At 39.6% G+C, this 18,280-nt stretch overlaps 1 long non-coding RNA gene across 3 annotated transcripts in view; it reads left to right on the forward strand.

The window, feature by feature from the left end:
• LOC117878541 overlaps positions 1-17,507 on the forward strand; it is a 140,041-nt gene extending 122,534 nt beyond the window's left edge. For 2 of the 3 annotated variants that reach the window (XR_004645999.1, XR_004646000.1), the window contains exons 2-3: positions 10,639-10,773; positions 15,186-17,071. This is a non-coding gene — a long non-coding RNA (uncharacterized LOC117878541). Of the gene's footprint in view, positions 1-10,638; positions 10,774-15,185; positions 17,072-17,403 lie in introns of those variants that run through there. The other variant, XR_004646001.1, reaches the window with a different exon arrangement.
• The last annotated feature ends 773 nt before the right edge of the window (positions 17,508-18,280 follow it).

Consider the following 18,280-nt stretch of genomic DNA (forward strand, 5'->3'; position numbering starts at 1 on the left):
GCAGCAAGTGCTGCAGGTTTTACAGAAGAAATAACATGTGTAAAGCACTTTCTGGCATGTACAATGAAACCACCATGTTCTTTATTTAGAGAGACTGAATGCTGGAAGGAGGAGTGGAATATTAAAGGAACTAAAAAGTCCCTTGCTCTCGTTCAGTGAATGCTCAGCCCAATCTTTATATAGACTGTCAGGGTTGGAAGGGACCTCAGGAGGTCATCTAGTCCAACCCCATGCTCAAAGCAGGACCAATCCCCAGACAAATTTTTGCCCCAGATCCCTAAATGGCCCCCTCAAGGATTGAACTCATAACCCTGGGTTTAGCAGCCCCATGCTCAAACCACTGAGCTATCCCTCCCCCTAATCTATCAAGCACTGTGTATTGTGTGGCATTAAACGGTGTATTTCTGAAGTAACTGGTCAGAGTAGACACTGTCATTTTTATTCACTATCTTGGATTTGCAACCACATTGTTCAATTCCATTTAAGGTATAGGAAGACTGGAAAAGTACAAGAATCCCCTTCATTTTAGTCTTCTATGGATGAGTCAGGTAGTAACTTCCAATTGTATAAATGTGTTTTCACTAATGTGATACCAAGTTTTATGCAATAAGGGATGAGTAGGAAGTGTAATATTGCTATCTCTCTATGGCACCCTTTATGACAGTATCTGAGGCCTTCAGCCCCTGTGCGGTGGTGAAGTACTACTATCCCTATTTTTAGTCCCAGATGAGGAACTGAGGCAAAGAAAAATTAAATGATTTTGCCCAAAATCACACAGGAAGTCTCTGTCAGAGAAAGGAATTGAACCCAAGTCATAGGCTAGTGCCCTAACTATTGTACCATCTATCCTTCTCTTGTAGTCATTTCTTCAAACCCAAAGGAATAATAGTGGAAGAATGGAGGATGTCCTAAACGATTTTACATTATAAAATACTTGCTTAGCTTTTTATAGATACATCACACTTGCAAAATCAGACAAGTTAATTCCTTTACTGATGACAATTGATCTTGCCCCAGGTTAATTTGGTGTGAATGCTCCATTTTCAGAAAGCAGAATGGGATGCTGTATCTGCAGGGGGGGGGGGGGGGGACGAGAACAGCTGGCTTAAGTCAGTTAGGCTGCTATCCAGTGGAGAGATTCACTCATGTGCATATTATTGCAACTGAGACTTGCACTTAGAGCCTTGAGATGCCTAGACAGTTTCTTTGTCAGGCAAGCCAAACAAATCTCCAGCCCATGCTAGTATAGCTAGTGTCAAGTTAAGCTTATTTCACCTCAAAATTTAGAAGCACGTTTTGATTTTTATGAAGTCAAATTCCGGATGTGGGGGAGAAGGGTATTATGGCTGTTATCTAGCTTTCTCGTGTGGTTTTTAATCAGTTTGATCTTATCCCCATGATTGTCTGCACAAGCTAACCTGATTGTGGGTCATAGCATGGGAAGGAAAACAACCTCTGAGTCTGCTAATCCCCCTGCCTTGCAAGTGGATGGGCAAAGATAACTAAGGGGTGGAGCCTTGTCTCCACCCCATTCCCTAAGCAACCAACCAACACAGCTGGCCTTGTGTGTGAGGGGTAAAGTTATTATGCGACTCTATTTCCGAGTCATGCTTTGGTTCCTGCACTGTGTCAGGGGTCATGGTAACTGCATGATCCAGCCCGAACAGATTATTTCTTTCAGCCCTGTTCTGTCTGGACAGCCCAGTAGTTTAGCGGTAACAATGTGATCTACTATACAGAAAATTTGGTTTAGGACTGACCTTTGCACTCTCATATAACTGGGAGGATGACAACCATTCATTTACTGAACTTCATACTAAAGGGGTAGCCCTATTTTCATTGCTCTTGGTAACAGCTGCTCACATGCCCCACCTCACCCTCTCAGCAACAGATTAAGCTCCACAATCACAGTTAGATAAACAACAGAAGTTTAACCCCATCCTGTTCCAAACATTGATTCTTGGGAATACTGGTAAGAGTAGTTCAGGCCCTATCTAAACTCACTTTACAAATTTACACTGTCAGGGTGGCATTGTACCACAACCCATAGGAAAACTCATTGCATTAAAAAATTCTGAACTCAGAAATGTTAGACAGTACGTGATCACCATGTGTAGTAATGACTGCACTCTGAGAACAGAGAAAAGGTGGATGAAAGCAGATGCCACTTCCTATTAGTGCTGATGTATTTGCCCCGTTTCTTATCCTGATCATGAGAATATAGTGTTCAGAAACACGCACATACACTGATACCATTTAAAAAGTGAAGTTGCCACCATTTTTATCTGATACACTGCAGTTATTTCTTATTTCAAGTACTACAAAAGATTAAAGATTGAGAGGTCATGGGTGGTAACTGCGGGGAATGACTTTCTAAAAGGGGTCTATAGTTAAAAGCACATACACATGTATAAATAGTGAAAGCAAGAATTTAGAAGTGGGTTGAGAAAACAGTTTGTGGTAGAAAGTTGGCCGAAAAAGCGAATGTAATTTATGCACTCACAATCCATAACAGCACTGCTGCTTGTGGCTTGCATCTATATAACAGTGAATGATTCTTTGATTTTTCTCATTGTCCCTGTTATAGAAAGGTGTTAGTAGGACTCCAAGTAGGAAGACAATAGGGTGGATGAAATGGATCGTGGAGCCTTACAGGAACAGGTACACGAGCAGAAGGAGATGAAAGGTTTAATGAAATGGAGCAAATGAAGACAGATCTACGCAGGGGCAAAGCTTTGAATGTGAAGATGGGAGTCTGAACTTGAAACAGAAGGACACTGGAAGTAAATTGGGCAAAGAAGAAGCCTTGACTGCACCATGTTGAATACATCGAAGAGGGGAGAGGAGGGTTTTCGTGTTATACAAACATATTGAATTTGAGAAATATTTTTTCTTAAGTGATAGACTATAGTTATATAAGAAATACAAAAAGCAAGAAAGAACTATAGCACTACCAAATTACTGGGAAATTATTTTAGAAAACTGGCAACAAGCAACACTTCTGGTATACATCACCTGTGAATTCTCACTAATCTAATCCTGGAATTCTTGCTCTTCTGTGGTGTTAATGACAAACACTGACAACTCCATTGCTAGCTCCTATTTACTCTGCTGGTGCAATCAGTCTGTGAGCATCTAGGTGTTTTTGTTGTTGGTGGTTTTTTAAGGCAATATTCTTATAGTATGGGATGGGGACATATAAATGGAGCAGTCATACAGGACAGTTTTTGTACTCCCTGTACACCAGGTTGATGAGCACTGAGCCAGCTCAGATATACTAGTGTGAAATGAAGCATTGGGGTAGGACATGGAGGGAGAACACTGACCTTGCATTTAGGAAGCACATAGAGCTCCCATATAATGGGCTGTTTTAGAGTGGATTGGTAGCTGTATGCCATATTCACAAGGGGTGGATTCCAGCACTTATTGGCACTTATTTAGACTTCATGCCAAGTGGGGAAAGTGAATTTCACCGAAAAAGGGAGAGCGAGAGTGTATTTTCCCTGAAGATTTGAGGCCTTCCTAAAGATATCCTTATTTTGCAACAAAAATATAATTTCTAAACTAGAATATGGGATATGTCACTAACAGCTGTGGCACAAATGCAGAAGTCAGTGGCCACTGTTGTTTCAAATGCTTCTAATTAGATCTGAGCAAATTAGTTTATTCAGTAGTTTGGTTGCCCCTGCACCTCACTCCCCACCTGCAATTATGAATTAAGAGCCTTCTGTTTTGTAGTTTGAGTGTTATAATTTAATTCATTACATGAAATCATTCAGAGAATAACTGCTATGAATAATCTTAAATTTGTCAATCATTCCAGGACTATTTGTGAGTGTTTTTAATAACTGAAATCCAAACCTTGTTGTTGGGCTTTGATGAGACAGATGGGTTGCCTCATATTTTTCTGTTCCTCATATAGTTGAGTTTTTAAATAGAGTGTCCAAGACAAGTACTTGCATTTGCAAGTTGGGAAAAAAATCACTTTCTGCAATTATTCTCTAATATGTGCTAGAAGCATTACTGCCAGTAAATGTGTTTACTAGAATATTACTATAAAGCAAACATCAGCACTGTTTGGCCACATCTAAAGTGAATTCTATTTTTATTTGAAATACCACTATGTGTTTTAAGTCAAGTCAAGACTGAAGTGTACCTTGCGCTTGGAGAGGAAGGTGGCAACGTTTGTACCTCCTGTGGGAGCTTGTTGCAGTCTGTGTCCTGAACAGATGAGCTTTACCCTTGTGGTTGAAAGTTCCTGAGGAGTGGAGTTGTTATAATCTTCATCTGGAGCTGGAGTTATAATAGCTGATTGCTTTATGCCCATGTACACTGCATTGCTGTAGTCCAGATAGGAGGTGATAAAGATCAGAGGACAGGTCATTATCCACCAGTATAGGACAGTCTCCTGGCCAACAAGAGACAGCAGAAAATATTACTTGAGGATGCTGATATGTGATAGTTCAGTGTCAGTGAGGAATCAAGGAACACTCTCTAGAGGCTTAATTGACTAATTGTGGGTGAGTATTTTCAAATAAAGGAGACCACACCATAGCTGAAAACTCCTAAAGTGCTTTCATCTGCCCACCAACATCACTTTTGTGTTTCTCAGGTGCAGCTTCATCCATGCGCTGATCTTGTCCAAGCAGTGGGCCATCTTGGTGGTCGTGGTATTGTCATATGTGGTGAAGGATAGTTTTGTGTGTCATCTGCATATCGCTGGCAGTTGAGTCCATGTGGTCTAAGCAGTTCCTCCAATGGCTGTGTCTAGATATTGTTTAGAATTGATCCTTGTGGGACTCCACAAGTGAGGGGGCTAGTGGTAGAGGGACAGCTGTGTGCCCCTCCACCAAAAATTCAAGCCATTTTAGTACATTTGCCTGTAACCCTGCCACCTTTCTCAGGTGCAAGAGTGGTATCTTATCACCTAAGTGGTATAAGATACATTTTATAATTGTTACTTACTTTTGCAGTTGGCAATAAAATCGGCCCAACTGTGAAACAGTTACTCATATCATATGAGTAGCCCCACTGAAGTCAAGTTAGATTACTAGTGTATATCATTCTGTGGCTATCCACAAAAGTGAATCTGTGTCATGGTTTCTCCTAAATAGCTGCTATTTGTATTTGTCTGACACAACAACAGTGAAAATGTGCATACATAAAATAGGAAAATATGACTTGCAAATCCCACCAAAAATAGTGGAGGGGTTGAGGTTAAAGTATCACCTCTGGAAACAACTTTGGCTCTTTTTAAAAACTAACTAGATTATCAAGTAAGACGTAGTCCTTTAAGACCTAATTTGTTGGCAAAGAAAAAAACACACAACTTTTTCAATTTAAGGCTTACAAGCATATGGGGGAAAGAGGAGAAATGTAAAAGTTCAACTGTAAATTGTAGTTGTTCTTTCCATATATGGCTTGTTGGATTCTCATAATATATAAAAAAATATATCTTTGTTGGAAACAGTGTTTGTGTGTGTGTGCATGCGCGAGTGTTACTTTTTCATTTCACAGCTGGGATAAAAACTGTTTTGGGGGTGTGTGTGGGGGGGGATAAATAAAAATGTGACCTAACTATACTGTAGAGTTCTTAACAGGACAGAAAAATGACATGTTACGTAGAGTCAGTAATTACTGAGAGGCACACAAGATATATTTGAAAAGGTTTAGCAGATTACTGCTTACAATGATCCAGCTGCTACAGAGTTTGCCTTTTAATGTTAGGTTGGGTACATGTTAAGACAAAGTACATTTGGTTACCACGGTTACCAAGTGTGACTTAACCAGCAGATGCCTTGTTTATAAAGTTGAACACTTAAAATTAGGAAGAAAAGCTAGTTTTTAAAAAGTGGGGGTGAAGTGGGGGGACCAATGTCATTATTTTAAGTGAGGATGTGTGAGGATCATGGAGATTGAAGTCTGCTGTGCTATTTGTCCTGAGTGCATGTGAACTAGGCAGTGTCAGGGCAAGCTGCACTGCCACCTAGTCCCACCTCACCAGTAGGACTCAGTCCTAACATGATTGGAGGGAAGACAAGGAATAATTTTGCCAGGATATGTGCATGGAAGGGACATTCTCCATTAATTTCTTCTCTCCACATACCAGCCTGAGAGAGGCATTAGCCCCTTCCCAAAGCACTGTCCTCCTCTGCCCAGACCCATGATGTGTGTTCTATGGGGCCAGAGATCAATGCGGGGGTGGGGACAAGCTGCACTCCATAAAGGATCCCCCTATAACAAGCACTGTTTCAATGGTTCAATCTAGTTGTAGAACACAAAGTCTTGTTCCTAGTCTTATTTGGGATGGGCTGTTACTAGTAATTCTCGGTAGTGCCTATGCCCATAGGACCTTAGGTGCATTATTCATTCAAGATAATATGTCCAAGGAAAAGATAGAAGCAACTCTCAAACCATGAACCACACCTGAATGCACCAGTGGCCACCAATCCTTACTTGGAAAGAATAGGAATAGACATCAGTACCAGATGAAGTTTCTCTCTCCATTGGTGTGGGACACAGGACAGAGAAAGGAAGTAACTGAAGGGCTAGAGCTGCAACTTAGAGAGAAGTTAGAACTGTTTCCACAGCACTGATTTTGATATGTTTCAGGTCACATGAACTATAGCTAAAACCTAAATGCTTTCGAGGGTTTGATCGTTTTAAAAACGGTATTAATTAGTTGGAGAATTGATTTGGGTTATATCCCATGCAATGGATGGCCAACATGGCAATTTTATATATTAGCAAACAAAAATGACATTTAGTGATAGTTTATATTGAGTAAGGACACACCCAAATTTGAAAATCTGGAAATGAGAAATTCAAGGGGAGAAAGACTTGTGTATTTCTTTCCATCTTCATATTGCCTATATACTGTCAATAACTAGGGTCTTACCCAATTCACAGTCCATTTTCATAAATTTCATGGCCATAGCATTTTAAAAATCTTTCAGAGTAGCAGTCGTGTTAGTCTGTATCCGTAAAAAGAACAGGAGTACTTGTGGCACCTTAGAGACTAACAAATTTATTTGAGCATAAGCTTTTGTCCGATGAAGTGGGCTGCAGCCCACGAAAGCTTATGCTCAAATAAATTTGTTAGTCTCTAAGGTGCCACAAGTACTCCTGTTCTTTTTAAAAATCTTAAATTTCATGAAGTTGTAACAAAGCATGAATATTTATTGAACAATGGCAAAATACAAACATGTAAAACTCTTCAGTCAGAATTGCCCAGAGCAGCCTTCAGAGCTGGATTCCTGGCCTGCAGCCGCTGCTCTCTGGCCACCCTGATCTGAATGCAGTGCCACCAATTGTTGGGTGCTTAGACCCACCGGCAGCTCCCCGCCCTGCCCCCCCATCCCAGTTCAGCTCACCTCCTCCTCTGCTCTGCCTCCATCTCCTCCCCTGGGCACACTGCGTGCCCGCTTTTTCCACCGGCTCCCAGGGCTTGCGCTGTGAAACAGCTGATTTGCACAGCAAGCATGAGGAGAGAGGGGGGAGACAGGGGAACGTGGTGCGCTCGGGGAAGCGGGGGGACCGGGGTGGGGATTTGGGGAAGGGGTCCAAAAGGGGTAAGGAGGGGGCGAAGTTGGGGTGGGGACTTTGGGAAAGGGGTTGGAATGGGGGCGGGGCAGGGAAAGAGTGGGGGTGAGGGGGGTGCAAGCACCCACTGGTGCCGGGGAAAGTTGGCACCTATAGTGCCACCAACATCAGCAGCACAGAAGTAAGGGTGGCAATACCTTACTATGCCACCCTTACTTATGTCACTGTCCTGCTGCTGGCACCAGAACTGCATTCAGACCTGGGCACCTAGCCGGCAGCTGCTGCTCTCTGGCCAGCTCTGAAGGCAGCACAGAATTAAGGGTGGCAATACTGCGACCACTTTACAATATGGGTCAGGACCCCCAGTTTGAGAAATGCTGTGTACTTGTATATACTTTCACCCTATAGTATAAAGGAGTATAGTATAGGGTAAAAGTACACAAAAGAACAGTTTTCACAGGGGAGATCAGGTTTCATGGTCCGTGACCAAACATGCCAAACCTGCGGAAAAAAATGCAGAAATGGGGCTTGTTTTTGACTTAATTGGCTTGTGAGTTCCTTGTTGGCAAGTTTTTGGCTTGTAGCTTGTTGCTTGTTTGGCTTGTAACTCGTTGCTTCCTTTTTTTTTAATCAGCTCCTGGAAAGCAGGGGGAAGGGGGGGCAAGTAGGGGAAGGGGGGAAGAGAGTCATGGGTGCAGAGCAGGTCCACCACAGTCCCAGACTGCATGCCAGGGGGATCTAGTCACATAGAAGGTTGGGGTTCTTAGGGACTGACTTGTTTTGGCCTTGTTTTGAAATGGGATTAGCTTGATTTTTGGCTTATTGTGAAAGTCGGGGTGCTTATTTACTGCATGAAAGTTGGCAACTGTGTGCAGGACCGGCTCCAGGTTTTTTGCTGCCCCAAGCGGCGGGGAAAAAAAAAAAAGCCACAATCGCAATTGCGATCGGCGGCACTCCGGCAGCAGCTCCACCGCACTGCTTTCTTCTTAGGCGGTAATTCAGTGGCAGGTGCTTCCCTCCGAGAGGGACCCACCTCTGAATTGCCGCCAAATAGCCCAACGTGCCTCCCCTTCCCCTTGGCCGCCCCAAGGACCTGCTTGCTGGGCTGATGCCTGGAGCCGGCCCTGACAGTGTGACCATGATGCATTTTTCACGGCCATGAATTTGATAGGGCCCTATCAATAACATACTCTAACACTCCATAAGGCTGTTACTTCCGTCATAAAAAGTGACCCAAAAGCAATACACATCTCAGCTTAATCAAAATTGCACTCTAACAAATGTTTAACAGTGTCTTTATATCAACAGATCATAACATCTGACTGTTGCACATTCCAAGCACTTAGAAATATATTTTGCTTTAACACTGCTGAGGTCACTGCACTATATTTGTGAATAGATAGTATTAAAAAACTGGGAAAGTACAAGTGTAGGCACTTCTGATTCACTTTTTTAATCAATACAGCTATCTTCAAGCATCCTTAGTAAAACTGCATTGGATAAGTACAGTTTTCATACTTTCAACAGTTAATTGAAATGTGAAAGAGCTGCTCTTAGAAATTCTAAAATATAAAACTGCTTTTACTAAATATGCAAATGTGTTCTTTTAAACACAAATTCTACAGGATTACAGATTTTAAAAATAGTTTGTAGTTTCTTTACTGACTTTATCCAAGTAGTTACTTTGTTTCAAATTCCTTATAGACATCTACTCAGAAGCTATTCATTTGAAACTTTGGTGTTTGACATGAACTGTTTCACTAACTTACTTTCTAAAAGACTTAAAAATTCTGCTACTTTTATAGATTCTGCCAAGCTATGCAATATTTCTGTGGCTCATCCACAAGGTTAGCTATACTTATTTAGCAGCAAGACTAGAAATATTTCTTCAGGTTGATCTCTTGCTGGCTACAAAGAAACATGTTGCTTTTCTACCTAAGATTTCAATTCAAACAAAATATGATTTCTGGGGTTTTGGACACAGACCATCAGAAGGCTTCTATGGTTCACATGCTGAGAGCCTAATCTGGATTTCAGAGTAAAATGTTTTTCCATATTGTTTCAATGGACTGCCGACTCACCACTTTAGCAACAAACCTATTATCCAATTAACAGGGACCAAAATATAAGAGCTCCTCCCAATCCTTCTATATGAAGAGTAGCCAAGATTGGTGAGTTTATACTGGGGTAACTGAGCATGCTCAGAGAGAAAACACATGCACGAAGGAAAATGCTGTGGAAATCTAGCTGACTAGCTAGATGAGGAGCTGTCATTCACAATTAAAGGGATGCAGAGAGAGCTTTGGTTGAATTTATCTCCACACTGAAGTCACTGTAGTTACCCCAGGGTGAATTTGGCTCAGTGAATCTCTTTATTATATCCGCTTTCGCTTAGCCAAAGAAGCTTTTCAAGGCTGTGTCTTCTGATGATTGCAACAACCCACTGTATTTACTTGCAGCAGTGCACTAACTGAATAGGAGACTAAGTTTATTGCTTTTCAGTTTCATTGACTGTCCCATACTATGGAAAATAGTGAATAGCAGTGTTTGCTATCCCTTCGCTGTACATCCATTTTGTATACCATTATCATGTCCTCTTTTATGTGCTTCTCTAAGTTAAACAGTCCAAGTCTTTTCAATCTCTCTGTATATGGAAATTTGTCTTTGCCAGTCTCTTCACTTGATATTCTGAACCACTTCGATTTCTGCTATAATCTTTTTGAGAACTTAAAAAAACTAATTCAATAGAAATAATTTCTCATAATGCATAATTAACCATGGTACTTGCTGCCTCATGACTGAGGCCAAGAGCTAAGAAAGATTTAAAACCAAAACAAAAACTGAACAGGCATTTATATGGACAGATACACTGAAACAAAATTGTGGGGTGATTTTTAGAAGGGACATAAATCCTCACAAACTAGTCAATTCTGTAGGTACAGATTGGTTCTGTAGGTACAGCCCCAAGCAGGGGACTGAGTAACAAAACAAATGCTGCACTCCACAAAGCTAAGTTTGAAAGTGCCAAGAGATTGCTGAACTATCACTGCTGTGGCCAATATGTGTTTTTCTAAAATGTTCTTATTTTCATCCTAGTAAAACCCCTGTGGAATATCAAATCTGACTATACCAATTGCTAACATGTGATTGATGGATAGGCGATCTGTTCTTGCAAACCAGGATACGAGGTGGCAGCTGTTGAGAATGGTGGGGACACTTGTGTGGACACAGGTAAAAGCATTAGCTATAGTATGCCAATATTTTTAACTCATTTACAGAAATGACAGCAGAGATGCAAAATTCTCGTTAGGTTATGTTGTCCATCCTCCTGCCAGTACAGACACAGTCGTTAGTACTTTGACTGTTTTGTTATAAAAGATACTCAGTGGGGCTTCCACCACTTCCCTTCTGAGACTTTCACAACCAAAAGACTATACTGCAAGGAGTATTTTCCAGAGAGCCTACATTTTTCCTGCTTGGTTTCATCTCATTACTCCTAGTTGATAAACACGTTTTATAAATATGTTCTCTCTCCGCTACCCCACCCATTAGCACAATTTAAAGATGCTATATAATATTCCTTGGAGATGTTTCTAGAGCCATTCAAGAACTCACCTCTCTCCTTGTAGTGCATAGCGGGACTATTTACCCTGTGCTCCTGGTAAAACATTTTTTAAAGGGAGGGGAGAGACATCAGTTTTTAAAAAAATAATCCTACTGTTTTTTTTAATAAAGTGAAGTTTATCAAGTCACAATACAGCAGAGAATTAGGTCTGAACAAGATGCTTTGGGCCAACATTTTGAAAAGTACTTTAAATTTGCAACTACCCTACAATTATAGTATCTTTTAGTTGAAAGAAAGGCGTTTACACAATTAGAAGCATATGCGGTACAACAGAACATTAATTATCCTTCATTAATTGTTTTATACTAATTCTTTATTTCAACAAATGAATGCAATGAGTCTGTTCACAAGAATAAGATGACCAGGAGTTGGCTCTATATCGGTATGAAGTTATATATATTTTATGGTTCCTCAAGAGTGCAGTAAACAGAGCACGACATGTAGGGATTAGTTCAAATTGATATGAATGCACTAACTCCCTTTAGGAAAGATCCTTCAAAGGAAAATCATGATGTAGTCTGACATTATGAAAACACTGTCAGGAAGCACATTAAGTAATTTACTTTCCAATTAGGAAATATTTATTAGCTACATGCAGAGGCATGTTGAAGCTCACACTACTTTCTGAGGTAGCTTAAATGACAACATCTCAAGATAATCTCATTTGCAGCTTCCATTAATCTTTAGCAATACCTTTCCAGTTATTCAATTAACCCAAGCTGTTGAATTCATTTAGTTTTGCTTTCTCCAGAGGAGCATACAGATATCTGAAACAGTTGGATCAGCATTAAATAAAAAGGAACAAAATCAGTATTTTTCACATTCCCTTTAGAATTACAATACAAATATCAGGCTTAGAGACAGTCAATATACTAAAATTATGAAAGCATAACTCATTTACATTCCACTTACTTCCCATTAGGTGAGAAATTAACCTGACCTACTGGTAATAGAGTTGAGCAGAAGGACAAAAAATGAATGAAAGAGACTGAGTTAGCTTTTAGCTATTTGGAAATTCCCAAATGTTAGCAGTCTCTTAAGTATGTGCCTTTGTCTTATAGCTGCAGACATGTCACTACTATAAAGCTATTTGAGATGAGATGAGATAAAGCATTTTGTTGTGTCCATTAGCAGTGCCAAGCAGTAGCAATATTTATGAATCTCACCATGTGAAAACTGTTTTACGGTACAATACAAATAGTAATCTGTGGTCATCAGAACCCTTTTTATATACACATACCCAGACACACTTGCAAAACCAAAATTAAATTCCAGAAGAGTAAAGGAATTAAAAAAAAAACAAAAAAACAGAATGTGTGGTTGTCATGGGATAATCACCCCCACAGGGGATGAGAGGCACAGGATTATGCCTGATGCTATGTAATGCCCTACGGTTATGATTATCTTATAGAAACCACACCCCATTTTTTGCATTAGTGCTTACTTAGAATTCTATGAGTATAAATACAGCAAGGTGAGGGGAAGGAAAGTGCTGTGGTTTTTGGAGTATTCTGTAATCACAAAGAGATCAATAGATTTGTGTGATACCTTTAATCTTGTGACAGTTAGAAATTGAAATAAGATTGACCTAGTGTCATTTTCATTCATAATCATGGATTACACCACCAATAACTGGTTAAATACTTGGTTATAGTTAGAAAAGCCACTCTATAAAACATTATGAAGGAATTCTATATTTAGGTCCTGATCCAACAGAGCAAATTTTACATACTTTGTGCAGTAGGTTAAATGGTTTTAGTTAAACCAATACAAAACCTTCAGCGGACACTCTCATTTCAGTTTGAAAGATTTATTTCAGTTTCACTTAAGCCATTTCCTAATGTGAAGCTAAACCAAAATAAGTCTAGTTTTAACTAAAATAAGTGTCTACACAGCCTTTTGCACCAGTTTAACTAACTTGATTTTAACAAAAAAATAATCACACTAAGTGTGCTCATCTACCCACAAACCGGAACTGAAATAACTAAATTGATTTCATTTCACACCTTCAGTTATTTGTGTGCAAATCATTGTGTGAAGCTCTTTTATTTCAGAATATGCTTCTCCTAGTTCAGTTGGTTAATAAACAAAACAGTGCAATTCCATGTAGACAAGCATGATGTCATTTTTACATCACCCCCTCCCCCCCAATGTTTGAAAACATTTATCTTTGCTCTTGATGTTCAGTTTCACACCACAAATTGGAACTATTGTTCTAAATCAGTTTCTTGTTTTAGATGCCTCCAAAAGTCAGCATGAGTAAATTTACAGATTTTAAGACCAGGAGGGATCATTGTGGTTTTCTAGTCTGATCTCCTGCATAACACTTGCCTTAAACTTCACCCAGTATTTTGGACAAGCATTCAATAGCATTCCACCAATTCTAGGATAGAATTTTCAGCAGGGCCTAAGAGTGTTAAGCACCAACCCTCATTGGCTTTCATTGGATGCTGGGCACCTAATTCCCTTAGCCTTGGAAAATCCTAGTCTTCACTTTCACTTTGCACTCAAACATTAGGGTGGATCTAAATCTTTGAGCTTAATCTTTCAGAGAAAGATTTAAAATATCCTGGTCTGAAAATTACAGCAATTCTAGGGTTTTTGGTTTTGTTTTGTTTTCTCTCTCGCAAGCCCTCTAAAAGTAAACAACTCGTTTTTCTCAGCTTGGAGAGGAAAGGAAGAGATCCCAAACACTGGCATACCATCTTTCAGCCTTGTCTCCTCATATCATGTTAAATAAAAAAATAAGTGTTAGCCCTCACATTTTGGTTGATTGATGAAACACTATCTAGAGCCATAGTAAAGTTACTGCAAGGGTTGTGACCGGATGAGTATGTCAGTGCCACATACTGTGACTTCTAACTCTTTCACATGTCAAAATCTTTATACTTTGGCCAACATCTTCAGCTACCAGGGAATGTACCATGAAAGCAATAGTAACTTGCACCTCTCCTTAGATGAAAGGTGCAATAAAAGTGCCAAGTATAAGTATTGTTCTGACATCCCATTAATAATTATACATACTAGGAATGTAAACAGTATAACAGAGAAACATTCTGAGATGTTATAAAAAACAGAATAAATGAACATACATATCTGGCACTTAAAGTCTTCTCTTGTGGATAATGATGTTGCCAGAATAGTTTGTTTTTATTTAATTATTTATCACTGCATAATTATAGGCATATATACATTATACACTCAGTGTTTGCAGGGGAAATATATAATGTTAAAAGAACTCTGAAGTTGCAAACCTCAGCACTCAAACAAGAAAATGCCAAAGTTCTGCACTCTTAACTCAGCCCTTTTGTGCATATGTATTACATTACAGTCTTCAATTAAGCATAGCATGCTGTTTTTCCTTTATTCAGCGCTTACAGTGGTCTGCTCCCTATCCCTTATTGCTTAAAGGATTTATTGTTTCACAGCTTCTGGTGCACTGAGAGCAGGGGATGAGGGGATGAAACAACAGAGCAGCGGTAGCTGCAAACATTAGGTTTCTATAGGACCCAAGGAAGGTATAATGCTATGTGGGTGCACAGCTGCTACACATTTAAAAGAGGTGCATAATGCACACCACCCAGTACTAGTCACATGGGACAAGTCAATAAAGAGCAAAATCAGGACCTGGCTGCAATAGATATGCCCTGAGACATGAGTTTCTGCCAGTAGTGCTATTTGGCCTCCCTATGCATGCAGGGAATGCAAGTAGCTGTATTATACCTACCTTGAGTGCACCCTGGATGAGGCAGTAGCTACTCTGCCCCCTTCCTCTTAATGTGTGCGAGCAAAAGGAGACATTATTTGGACTGTGTCTTTGGAGCTATAGCTTTGGCTTACTATATGTTCTCTGCTTATTAGATAACTGCAGAACCCCAGAACAGTATGTACACTATGAAAAACATTTGTATATTATGCTGAATACCCTATGTATATATAAATAAAGACTACCAAAGATTAACCAAAGTACAGTATCTTTCTACTCTTAACTACTCTTCTTTTTCCATTTACATTCTAGAAACTATACGAGATGGCAGTTACTGCATCCTCAGGCCCTGCCCAGAGGGATATGAATGCCGAGATATGGAACACTATCAGTTTGATTGCATCAGAGGAGCCCTTATTGTGCCAAACTGAGTAATTCAGAATTACTTTTTTTAGTCCTTTCTTGCTCTATTCACTTTCTCATCCTTGATAAAAGAAGTAATAAGTCTAGATATGGATAGTCTTGGAGTAAACTGCTTACTGTATTGCTTTGAAAAGCTCCTGTCTCTTGAGAATACACTAGATTTCTTCCACAGCCTGTAAAACCTACAAGCCATTTATTAGACACCTCTTCATTTTAAGCTGAGGAAAGTAAAAAATAAGGAGTCTAACTTAGCCTGATAGAGAAAACAGATTGCAATGTGTATTTAGATCAATAGTAGGGTGGGTTGATGGAACCTTTATGTCCATTACAACACAAGTGTCTATTTGCATTCTTTCAGATGCAGTTTTCCATTGTTCCAAACTGGATTCTGCATATTCACGGTACGTTCTTGTAAAATTACTATTAAAAATTGGAGCTGACTGTAAAACCTTGATTGGAAAAAAGATGAAATTCTCACAAGTTTTCCCCCAACCCCATTTTCTTATTAGTTCTATTAAACATGTATTCTGTGCAAACATAACTGGCATGTTACAAACATGAGTTGTCATCCTTCCCTTGTGAGTAAAGTTACATGCATGCTTAAGTATTTATGGAATCAGGACCACAGAATATAATCCTATACATCATGTCAATCTGATTCACATGACTTACACAACTTAGACTGATAAGAACAGGCCTCGTGGAGCAAAATCCTGCAGCTTTCCCATTTACTTCAGTAGGAATTTTGCCTGAGTAAGATGCCAGAATTTTGTCTCTCCGAACAAGTCTGCATTCTTTACTCAGACAGCTTATGGAAAGAGAGGATAGATTCCCTGTCACACTGTAAATCAGGAATAATTCAATTGAACTCAATACCAGTGAGAGTGAGATCAGAAAACTGACACCTGACAATGACAAATTTACCATGCAGAGTTATGTTTGGGGGGCTGATTATGTAGTTCTTACTCAAGCATGGCTACTGCTTGAATGGCAGTCTTGCCTGAGTGAAAATGGTAGAATCAGGCCTATGGTATTTGTATATTTTCATCATAGCATAACTGTTATAAAAAAAATTCAATAAGCTTATAAGAAGCAAATATTATCTGTGACACACAAAAATAAACAACAAATTTGTTTTTACTAATTTTGGGCCAAGTCCTGCAATCCTTTATTTATTACTCAGGCAGCACCCACTGACATCTATAGGAGGTTTTCTGATAAGAATTGAGTAGGGACTCCAAGGTTGGTCTCTACATATCCATCTCTAAAGATTAAATAATATATAGTAATGGAGTGGTACAAACATTTTAAAGTATTCAGACTAAACCTGAATGGACCACCAATGGACCTTAATATTGAACTGAAGGAGACTCAAATGATGGCAACAGGATATCTTGCTTTCTATATCTGTTCAGCCTTTTGGCCTCTCTGTGGAGACTTCAAACAAGATGGCCAGTTAGCATCAGTTTTGGCAATAGTTGTGATGTGGCTACTTACTTATTGGGAACTGAACTGAGAATTCCAAATTCATTTCATATCAACAATACTATTAAAGTTGAAAGTTACGTACACTGATTATATTCCACTGAAAAATGCCATATCTATATTGTTAGTATTTCATGATTTCCCTCTGCAATGAGACTATTAAAATATAAGAAGACAATATCTGATGTAAAGAATTTCAGCTAAACAGCTGAATGTTGAAAGTTATTCTACAGTCAGTGTGATGTTGCACTCCATATGCTTTATGATATAACTGAAATATGCTTTATGCAAAAGGTCTCTTGTAAGGTATCATTACAAATCTTATAATCTACTGAGTGTGTTCATCCTATTTGTATGCATGTATCATTCTTGTATCTAAAGCTAGAAATATGAAGTATAACTCTGAGGTCCTATTGTAGTTATGCAAAGTGTGAGCCATTAATGGTGGTTTAGAATTCTGACGGCTCCCATTGACTAGAACAATTAGTTGTAAATGGTTTATTTACCTACAAGCCTTTCTGTGTTCCAGCCCATAGGTAATGAAGAATGAGGTCTCACAGGGACATATGACCATGTCACCTGAGACTAGAATCTATCTTTTATCTGGTACTTTTCCATTTAGAAGGAGTGGTGGGGACCCAGTGAGACAAAAGATTTCCACCTTGTGCCAAAGCTATAAAAGGGGGTAGAGCAGGAGAAAGATGCCTGCCAGTCATGAGAAAACCCCTGCTTTCTACCTAAGATGTCTGCTGGAACGAAGAAGGACTGTACCAGGGGAAAGGACTGAGCCCAGACTAGGGAGAAGTCTAGTCTGTGAAAGAAGCTTATCGGAACATCTCTGAGGGCGAGATATCACCTATAATCAGTTTCTTAATGTATTAGGCTTAGACTTGCATGTTTTCGCTTTATTTTGCTTGGTAACTTACTTTGTTCTGTCTTTGTACTTGGAACCATTTAAATCCTACTTTTTATACTCTAATAAAATCACCTTTGTTTATTAGTAAATCCAGAGTAAGTGATTAATACCTGGGGGAGCAAACAGCTGTGCATATCTCTCTCAGTGTTAAAGAGGGCAGACAATTTATGAGTTTACCCTGTATAAGCTTTATTCAAAGTAAAATGGATTTATTTGGGGTTTGGATCCCGTTGGGTGTCTGGGTCCTGGAGTCAGGTAACCTGCAGAGCTGTTTTCACTTAAAGCCTACAGCTTTGGGGATGTGGCCCAGACGCTGGGTCTGTGTTACAGCAGGCTAGCATGTCTGGCTCAACAAGGCACGGTTCTGGAAGTCCCAAGCTGGCAGGGAAAACAGGCTCAGAGGTAGACTAACTGGATAACTGAATTTCTGGGAAAGCCAGGAGCGGTCTTGTTCACAAGCCAGCCCAGGCAATCCCATCTGACACCCCCTTTTGGAGGAGAAGGCGGAACAGGTTATAAAGTTTTTATTTTTGTGGTTCTGTGGGTTTCTGTGTGTATTAAAAAGGTTTCATCTAGATCAAGA

The sequence above is a fragment of the Trachemys scripta genome, chromosome 5 (genome assembly GCF_013100865.1).
Source record: "Trachemys scripta elegans isolate TJP31775 chromosome 5, CAS_Tse_1.0, whole genome shotgun sequence".
Classification (NCBI taxonomy): Eukaryota; Metazoa; Chordata; order Testudines; family Emydidae; genus Trachemys; species Trachemys scripta.